Below are 10,309 nucleotides of genomic sequence, written 5' to 3'. Positions count from 1 at the left end.
TGCCCCTACCGATGTTTTTGGTCTATTGACAGCCTCACACTCCAGCTTCACGTTCGATGAAACCAATCAGATTAAACTGAGTTAAAGCATGTCTCACTTTGAACAGTTGAGGGGGGTTTCTCATTGCAGTTCTCTGAACATTTAGAGTTGTATCACAACATGTAAACACTTTTCTTTGATTAAAGCAATCTAGTTTTTATATATAGTGGTTTAATTCCTGTCATTCGCATATTTGCGAAAAATGTTGTCTATGAAAGCTTCTATTATCGAAGGTTTATGTCCCCCCTCTACAACATTGGGATGCGCTCTCCCGCACCCTCTGTCCGTTTTCAAGTTGCGCCTTCTCGCAGTATAGTTGAATGTACCAAATAAACTATAGATTACACACACATACATTAGCAGGCGGAATATAGAAACGGCAATAATAACCGAAATGGGATAAATCTTCCGGATGTACGACAGGATTGTTTTTTACATGGCACAAACATATGGACCAAAGCTAAGAAGAGGTGCATTCGCGGATCGTTTGTAAGAGTGTCCATTTTCTAAGATTCAAGCTAGGTAAGTGGGTTACTACTGCACATTTCAGAATGCCACGCGTTGGTGATTTTATTTTTGTAATTAACTCGTTCACATACGTTACCTTCTTTTCGAAGTGCTTCTCCTCTATATTGATGTGCATTCGGCTCCAAAATATAATTTTCACTCGTTGATTACATTGGCAGTTGAATATGCGTGTTGGTTTGCAACATTGTAACACATGAATGAGTTAAATTGTATAGATTTTGATTCATTATGCATGCATGCAAAATGACGTTTCACAGACTGCAAGTTATTAACATTTCACCCAGGTTGTTACATTGTCTCATTTTGCATGAAGCATTCTTTGTTACAGAAGAGATTAGGTCGCCCTTTCATTACATTGGGCATGAGAATTATTGGTCCCATGTTTTCTCATATTGCTAACTGGTAGACATTATAAAGTGTAGATTCAGATATTTATATGCTATAAGTGGGCTAATGACCGTGACATCTGTCCTCCAGTAGCGGTTTGTGGGTAAAATCACCGGGATAGCCAACTCCAAATAAAAGCCACATTACAACCTATGGGTTGTGATAGTTGCATTGTTTGTTCTATAACCTGTTAGTTAATATGCCTTGACACCGTGATATATAGGCAGTGGTGGTTCTAGCTTGTATGGCTCCCTGGGCGACCCCCCCCCCCCTCTTCAGCCCCCTCCCCTCCAACCAACAAAAACAAACACCATTCTGCAATAACTGTACATTTTATTCAGACACTTGGAACAACACAAATGAACAATCATAACATTTAAAACTATAGAAATTAGAGTTCGACCAATTTAATCGGCATGGCCGATTTCTAATTAGGGCCAATTTCAAGTTTTCATAACAATCTCGGTATTCAGCATTTTTGGACACCGATTATGGCCGATTACATTGCATTCCACAAACTGCATGGCAGGCTGACCACCTGTTACGCGAGCGCATCAAGGAGCCAAGGTAAGTTGCTAGCTAGCATTAAACGTATCTTATAAAAAAACAATCAATCTTCACATAATCACTGGTATGATATTACTAGTTTAACTAGCTTGTCCTGCATTGCATATAATCAATGCGGTGCAGGTTAATCTGTCATCGAATCACAGCCTACTTGCCAAATGGGAGATGATTTAGCAAAAAAAAAAAGCACAAATGTACCTAAACATCAATGACTTTCTTAAAATATACTTCGGTGTATTGATTTTTTAAAACCTGCATATTTAGTTAAAATACATTCTTGTTAGCAGGCAATATTAACTAGGGAAATTGTGTCACTCTTCTTGCGTTCATTGCACGCAGAGTCAGAGTACATGCAACAGTTGGCTGCCTGGCTCGTTGCAAACAAATTTGCCAGAATTGTACATAATTATGATATACATTGAAGGTTGTGCAATGTAAGAGCAATATTTAGACTTAGGGTTGCCACCCGTTCAATAAAATACGGAACGGTTCTGTATTTCACTGAAAGAATAACCGTTTTGTTTTCGAAATGATAGTTTCTGGATTTGACCATATTAATGACCTAAGGCTTGTGTTTCTGTGTTTATTATGATTAAGTCTATGATTTGATAGAGCAGTCTGACTGAGCGGTGGTAGGCGGCAGCAGGCTTGTAAGCATTCATTCAAACAGCACTTTCCTGCGTTTGCCAGCAGCTCTTAGCAATGCTTGAAGCACAGCGCTGTTTATGACTTCAAGCCTATCAACTCCTGAGATTAGACTGGCAATACTAAAGTGCCTATTAGAACATCCAATAGTCAAAGTTATATGAAATACAAATGGTATAGAGAGAAATAGTCGACACGTCATAATTCCTATAATAACTACAACCTAAAACTTCTTAACTGGAAATATTGAACCACCAGATTTCATATGTTCTCATGTTCTGAGCAAGGAACTTAAACTTGAGCTTTTTTACATGGCACATATTGCACTTTTACTTTCTTCTCCAACACTGTGTTTTTGCATTATTTAAACCAAATTGTGTTTGTTTCATTATTTATTTGAGACTAAATAGATTTTATTTATGTATTATATTAAGTTAAAACAAGTGTTCATTGTTCATTCAGTATTGTTGTAATTGTCATTTTTACAAATATATATATACACTGCTCAAAAAAATAAAGGGAACACTAAAATAACACATCCTAGATCTGAATGAATGAAATATTCTTATTAAATACTTTTTTCTTTACATGGTTGAATGTGCTGACAACAAAATCACACAAATTATCAATGGAAATCAAATTTATCAACCCATGGAGGTCTGGCTTTGGAGTCACACTCAAAATTAAAGTGGAAAACCACACTAGGCTGATCCAACTTTGATGTAATGTCCTTAAAACAAGTCAAAATTAGGCTCAGTAGTGTCTGTGGCCTCCACGTGCCTGTATGACCTCCCTACAATGCCTGGGCATGCTCCTGATGAGGTGGCGGATGGTCACCTGAGGGATCTCCTCCCAGACCTGGACTAAAGCATCCGCCAACTCCTGGACAGTCTGTGGTGCAACGTGGCGTGGTGGATGGAGCGAGACATGATGTCCCAGATGTGCTCAATTGCATTCAGGTCTGGGGAACGGGTGGGCTAGTCCATAGCATCAATGCCTTCCTCTTGCAGGAACTGCTGACACACCCCAGCCACATGAGGTCTAGCATTGTCTTGCATTAGGAGGAACCCAGGGCCAACCGCACCAGCATATGGTCTCACAAGGGGTCTGAGGATCTCATCTCGGTACCTAATGGCAGTCAGCCTACCTCTGGCGAGCACATGGAGGGCTGTGCGGCCCCCCAAAGAAATGCCACCCCACACCATGACTGACCCACCGCCAAACCGGTCATGCTGGAGGATGTTGCAGGCAGCAAAACGTTCTCCTCGGTGTCTCCAGACTGTCACGTGCTCAGTGTGAACCTGCTTTCATCTGTGAAGAGCACAGGGCGCCAGTGGCGAATTTGCCAATCTTGGTGTTCTCTGGCAAATGCCAAACGTCCTGCATGGTGTTGGGCTGTAAGCACAACCCCCACCTGTAGACGTCGGGCCCTCATACCACCCTCATGGAGTCTGTTTCTGACCGTTTGACAAGACACATGCACATTTGTGGCCTGCTGGAGGTAATTTTGCAGGACTCTGGCAGTGCTCCTCCTGCTCATGCTTGCACAAAGGCGGAGGTAGCGGTCCTGCTGCTGAGTTGTTGCCCTCCTACGGACAGAGATGGCCGCCTCGCTTCGCGTTCCTAGGAAACTATGCAGTTTTTTTACGTGTTATTTCTTACATTAGTACCCCAGGTCATCTTAGGTTTCATTACATACAGTCGAGAAGAACTACTGAATATAAGATCAGCGTCAACTCACCATCAGTACGACCAAGAATATGTTTTCCGGGACGCGGATCCTGTGTTCTGCCTTACAAACAGGACAACGGAATGGATCGCATTCAGCGACCCAAGAAAACGACTCCGAAAAAGAGGGAAACGTAGCGGTCTTCTGGTCAGACTCCGGACAAGGGCACATCGCGCACCACTCCCCAGCATTCTTCTTGCCAATGTCCAGTCTCTTGACAACAAGGTTGATGAAATCCGAGCAAGGGTAGCATTCCAGAGGGACATCAGAGACTGCAAAGTTCTCTGCTTCACGGAAACATGGCTTACTGGGAAGACGCTATCCGATGCGGTGCAGCCAACGGGTTTCTCCACGCATCGCGCCGACAGAAACAAACATCTTTCTGGTAAGAAGAGTGGCGGGGGCGTATGCCTCATGACTAACGAGACATGGTGTGATGAAGGAAACATACAGGAACTCAAATCCTTCTGTTCACCTGATTTAGAATTCCTCACAATCAAATGTAGACCGCATTATCTTCCAAGAGAATTCTCTTCGATTATAATCACAGCCGTATATATCCCCCCCCCCAAGCAGACACATCGATGGCTCTGAACGAACTTTATTTAACTCTTTGCAAACTGGAAACCATTTATCCGGAGGCTGCATTCATCGTAGCTGGGGATTTTAACAAAGCTAATCTGAAAACAAGACTCCCTAAATTTTATCAGCATATCGATTGCGCAACCAGGGGTGGTAAAACCTTGGATCATTGTTACTCTAACTTCCGCGACGCATATAAGGCCCTGCCCCGCGCCCCTTTTGGAAAAGCTGACCACGACTCCATTTTGTTGATCCCTGCCTACAGGCAGAAACTTAAACAAGAGGCTCCCACGCTGAGGTCTGTCCAACGCTGGTCAGACCAAGCTGACTCCACACTCCAAGACTGCTTCCATCACGTGGACTGGGACATGTTCCGTATTGCGTCAGATAAAAATATTGACGAATACGCTGATTCAGTGTGCGAGTTCATTAGAACGTGCGTTGAAGATGTCGTTCCCATAGCAACGATAAAAACATTCCCTAACCAGAAACCGTGGATTGATGGCAGCATTCGCGTGAAACTGAAAGCGCGAACCACTGCTTTTAATCAGGGCAAGGTGTCTGGCAACATGACCGAATACAAACAGTGCAGCTATTCCCTCCGCAAGGCTATTAAACAAGCTAAGCGTCAGTACAGAGACAAAGTAGAATCTCAATTCAACGGCTCAGACACAAGAGGCATGTGGCAGGGTCTACAGTCAATCACGGACTACAAGAAGAAACCCAGCCCAGTCACGGACCAGGATGTCTTGCTCCCAGGCAGACTAAATAACTTTTGCCCGCTTTGAGGACAATACAGTGCCACTGACACGGCCTGCAACGAAAACATGCGGTCTCTCCTTCACTGCAGCCGAGGTGAGTAAGACATTTAAACGTGTTAACCCTCGCAAGGCTGCAGGCCCAGACGGCATCCCCAGCCGCGCCCTCAGAGCATGCGCAGACCAGCTGGCCGGTGTATTTACGGACATATTCAATCAATCCCTATACCAGTCTGCTGTTCCCACATGCTTCAAGAGGGCCACCATTGTTCCTGTTCCCAAGAAAGCTAAGGTAACTGAGCTAAACGATTACCGCCCGTAGCACTCACTTCCGTCATCATGAAGTGCTTTGAGAGACTAGTCATGGACCATATCACCTCCACCCTACCTGACACCCTAGACCCACTCCAATTTGCTTACCGCCCAAATAGGTCCACAGACGATGCAATCTCAACCACACTGCACACTGCCCTAACCCACCTGGACAAGAGGAATACCTATGTGAGAATGCTGTTCATCGACTACAGCTCGGCATTCAACACCATAGTACCCTCCAAACTCGTCATCAAGCTCGACCCCGCCCTGTGCAACTGGGTACTGGACTTCCTGACGGGCCGCCCCCAGGTGGTGAGGGTAGGCAACAACATCTCCTCCTCGCTGATCCTCAACACGGGGGCCCCACAAGGGTGCGTTCTGAGCCCTCTCCTGTACTCCCTGTTCACCCACGACTGCGTGGCCACGCACGCCTCCAACTCAATCATCAAGTTTGCGGACGACACAACAGTGGTAGGCTTGATTACCAACAACGACGAGACGGCCTACAGGGAGGAGGTGAGGGCCCTCGGAGTGTGGTGTCAGGAAAATAACCTCACACTCAACGTCAACAAAACTAAGGAGATGATTGTGGACTTCAGGAAACAGCAGAGGGAACACCACCCTATCCACATCGATGGAACAGTAGTGGAGAGGGTAGCAAGTTTTAAGTTCCTCGGCATACACATCACAGACAAACTGAATTGGTCCACTCACACTGACAGCGTCGTGAAGAAGGCGCAGCAGCGCCTCTTCAACCTCAGGAGGCTGAAGAAATTCGGCTTGTCACCAAAAGCACTCACAAACTTCTACAGATGCACAATCGAGAGCATCCTGGCGGGCTGTATCACCGCCTGGTACGGCAACTGCTCCGCCCTCAACCGTAAGGCTCTCCAGAGGGTAGTGAGGTCTGCACAACGCATCACCGGGGGCAAACTACCTGCCCTCCAGGACACCTACACCACCCGATGTTACAGGAAGGCCATAAAGATCATCAAGGACATCAACCACCCGAACCACTGCCTGTTCACCCCGCTATCATCCAGAAGGCGAGGTCAGTACAGGTGCATCAAAGCTGGGACCGAGAGACTGAAAAACAGCTTCTATCTCAAGGCCATCAGACTGTTAAACAGCCACCACTAACATTGAGTGGCTGCTGCCAACACACTGACTCAACTCCAGCCACTTTAATAATGGGAATTGATGGGAAATTATGTAAAATATATCACTAGCCACTTTAAACAATGCTACCTAATATAATGTTTACATACCCTACATTATTAATCTCATATGTATACGTATATACTGTACTCTATATCATCTACTGAATCCTTATGTAATACATGTATCACTAGCCACTTTAACTATGCCACTTTGTTTACATACTCATCTCATATGTATATACTGCACTCAATACCATCTACTGTATCTTGCCTATGCCACTCTGTACCATCACAGCCACTTGAGTGGCTGCTGCCAACACACTGTCATTGACACTGACCCAACTCCACTCACTATAATAATGGGAATTGATGGGAAATGATGTAAATATATCACTAGCCACTTTAAACAATGCTACCTTATATAATGTTACTTACCCTACATTATTCATCTAATATGCATACGTATATACTGTACTCTACATCATCGACTGCATCCTTATGTAATACATGTATCACTAGCCACTTTAACTATGCCACTTTGTTTACTTTGTCTACATACTCATCTCATATGTATATACTGTACTCGATACCATCTACTGTATGCTGCTCTGTACCATCACTCATTCATATATCCTTATGTACATATTCTTTATCCCCTTACACTGTGTATAAGACAGTAGTTTTGGAATTGTTAGTTAGATTACTTGTTGGTTATCACTGCATTGTCGGAACTAGAAGCACAAGCATTTCGCTACACTCGCATTAACATTTGCTAACCATGTGTATGTGACAAATAAAATTTGATTTGATTTGATGTACTGGCCTGTCTCCTGGTAGCGCCTCCATGCTCTGGACACTACGCTGACAGACACAGAAAACCTTCTTGCCACAGCTCGCATTGATGTGCCATCTTGGATGAGCTGCACTACCTGAGCCACTTGTGTGGGTTGTAGACTCCGTCTCACGCTACCACTAGAGTGAAAGCACCGCCAGCATTCAAAAGTGACCAAAACATCAGCCAGGAACCATAGGAACTGAGAAGTGGTCTGTGGTCACCACCTGCAGAACCACTCCTTTATTGGGGGATGTCTTGCTAATTGCCTATAATTTCCACCTGTTGTCTATTCCATTTGCACAACAGCATGTGACATTTATTGTCAATCAGTGTTGCTTCCTAAGTGGACAGTTTGATTTCACAGAAGTGTGATTGACTTGGAGTTACATTGTGTTGTTTAAGTGTTCCCTTTATTTTTTTGAGCAGTGTGTGTATATATATATATATATATCGGCTGATTTTAATTGGTATCGGCTTTTTTTTGGACCTCCAACAATCGCTATCGGCGTGGAAAAATCATAATCGGTCGACCTCTTAATATAAAAATATATTAAAAAATAAGACTCATAAATTTCAAAAGTAGCAACAAAGACAAATAGAAACACATTTGTGTTGATTTGGCACATCAATACATTACCCATCCCCCAACACTGTCAACCAAGAGTCAAGACTAAACCAATTCACCTTGGTGGTGTGCAGACTGGTTTTATATTATCTTAACAATTTTGCAAAAAAACAGAAAAGAAATGCCACAATATGTCTGAAACGATATATTCATAGTATTTATTTGGTAGAATTTCGTAGTGTGACAGATTTGACTAATTGTGTTAGTACTGTACAAAGTTAGAAGCGCGCTACTTGACTAGCCGCTCCCCTTTCCTCGGGCTTCTAGTGGGGAGACCTGAGGTCAACCTACCCCCGCCCCCCTCCCCATCTCGTACTTCTGAGTGGGAGACCTTCCCAGGCAGTAGCCTGCCTAGCTCACAAAAATTCAATCCCACATTTGTTTCGTTACAAATCCGGTGAATTCCACAAAACATATTCCATGTAACAAACAGTTACATGACCTATAACATGGTCAAGCAAGATAATTGGAATATGGAGCCATTTTTCTGGCATAATAACTACAACCTTAAACTTCTTACCTGGGAATATTGAAGACTCATTTTTAAAAGGAACCACCAGCTTTCGTATGTTCTCATGGTCTGAGCAAGGAACTTAAAAGTTAGCTTTCTAAGGAGTGTCCACCTTACTTCTCCAACACTTTGTTTTTGCATTATTTAAACCAAATTGAACATGTTTCATTATTTATTTAAAAAGCAGCTTTTTTTTGTCCTCCAATAAATGAGTATTGGTATCGGCGTTGAAAAATCATAAATCGGTCGACCTCTACTCCAGACTCCACACAGACACAGCTTGTAGACATACTGCTGGAGAGCCAGTACTGCATGTATCAAAACTGTGTTCATTTGTACATCTCTCATTCACATTTGCTTGCAAAATGTCCAGACTTACCAAAAATGACAGTCGGTAGCTCCTACCTATACATGTATAGCTTTATGAGCTGGATTGCAGGTATTTTGTCAGCATTCTGGTAATAAACTCCCAATGGGAGTTTATTTTTTTTGTTTTTTGTTTTTTTGGCACACCCTTGTGTACTAAACTTGTAAAACCGTAAATTCCGGGTGAGAGAAGGACGGTACGGCAATATGAAAATCTGGATAGCACCCAACCCTAATCACAGTCTTTAGGTAAAGGTAATGCAGATCTGCAGTAGCACAGATCAGAAGAGCCTGGTTTAGGTGCATTAACCCAGACACCACTGCTAGCATTATATCAAAATCCACATTACTATGCACACGGAGGCCAGACCTTTGCTCTTATCTAGGATCACCAGAGCATACAGTACACAGAGGGCCTGGCAAAATGCAACACATGGAATCCATAATCAAATTCAATGATGTAGGCTAAACGCACTGGATTACTCCGCTAAGAGAGAGTAAGAGCCCATTTGTCCAGAGGAAATGTGTGTCACTTAGCCACAGACTGACCTTTGCGTACGTGCTGATGAATGGTCAAATCTTGGTCAGATGAAGTCATGTTAAGTACATTAGACTAGTGTTGTTGGCATCAGTGTACAGTCAATCAACAAAGATCAATGCAAGACAGTGACCCCCCCCTAAAATGGCAAACGAGAGTCAAATGTGGTTTGACAAGTGCACATAGGCAACAAAAGCAGATCATCTTTATAGTACATTGTAACAGAATAGTCAAACATAGATTGAGGTTATTCTGTTGTCATTGTGCAATATTTCCCATTCATTGTGCAATATTTCCCATTCATGTTGCCTAAGGACTTAAGTGCTTTGCAGTTAGTTTCCCTCCCATCCTGGAGCCTGACCAGAAGACCACTTCGTCTGCCCCTTTTACGGCGTTGTTGTTTTGGTTCGCCGGCTGGGATCCGATCCATTGTCCTGGGTGGTGGGCAAAACAGAGGATCCGCTTCGGGAAAGTCGTATTCCTGGTCGTAATGATGGTGAGTTGACGTTGCTCTTATGTCCAGTAGTTCCTATGTATGTATGTAATAAAACCTAAGATTACCTGGGGTACCAATGTAAGAAATAACACGTAAAAAAACAAAATACTGCATAGTTTCCTAGGAACGCGAAGCGAAACAGCCATCCCATTGTAAACAGCCAGCTCCTCAGTCTCAGTTGCTAATATATGCATTTTATTATTAGTATTGGATAGAAAACACTCTAAA

At 43.4% G+C, this 10,309-nt stretch overlaps 1 protein-coding gene across 1 annotated transcript in view; it reads left to right on the top strand.

The window, feature by feature from the left end:
• The first annotated feature begins 311 nt into the window (after positions 1 to 311).
• LOC115134075 (protein-methionine sulfoxide oxidase mical3a-like) overlaps positions 312 to 10,309 on the top strand; it is a 119,472-nt gene continuing 109,474 nt past the window's right edge. The window contains 2 exon segments of the mRNA XM_065022435.1: positions 312 to 561; positions 9,900 to 10,081. The gene's annotated coding sequence lies outside the window, so the exon portion shown is untranslated.

The sequence above is a fragment of the Oncorhynchus nerka genome, linkage group LG9a, assembly GCF_034236695.1.
Source record: "Oncorhynchus nerka isolate Pitt River linkage group LG9a, Oner_Uvic_2.0, whole genome shotgun sequence".
NCBI lineage: Eukaryota > Metazoa > Chordata > Actinopteri > Salmoniformes > Salmonidae > Oncorhynchus > Oncorhynchus nerka.
Note: the sequence above shows the minus strand (reverse complement) of the source record. Positions and strands in the feature narration are given on the sequence as shown.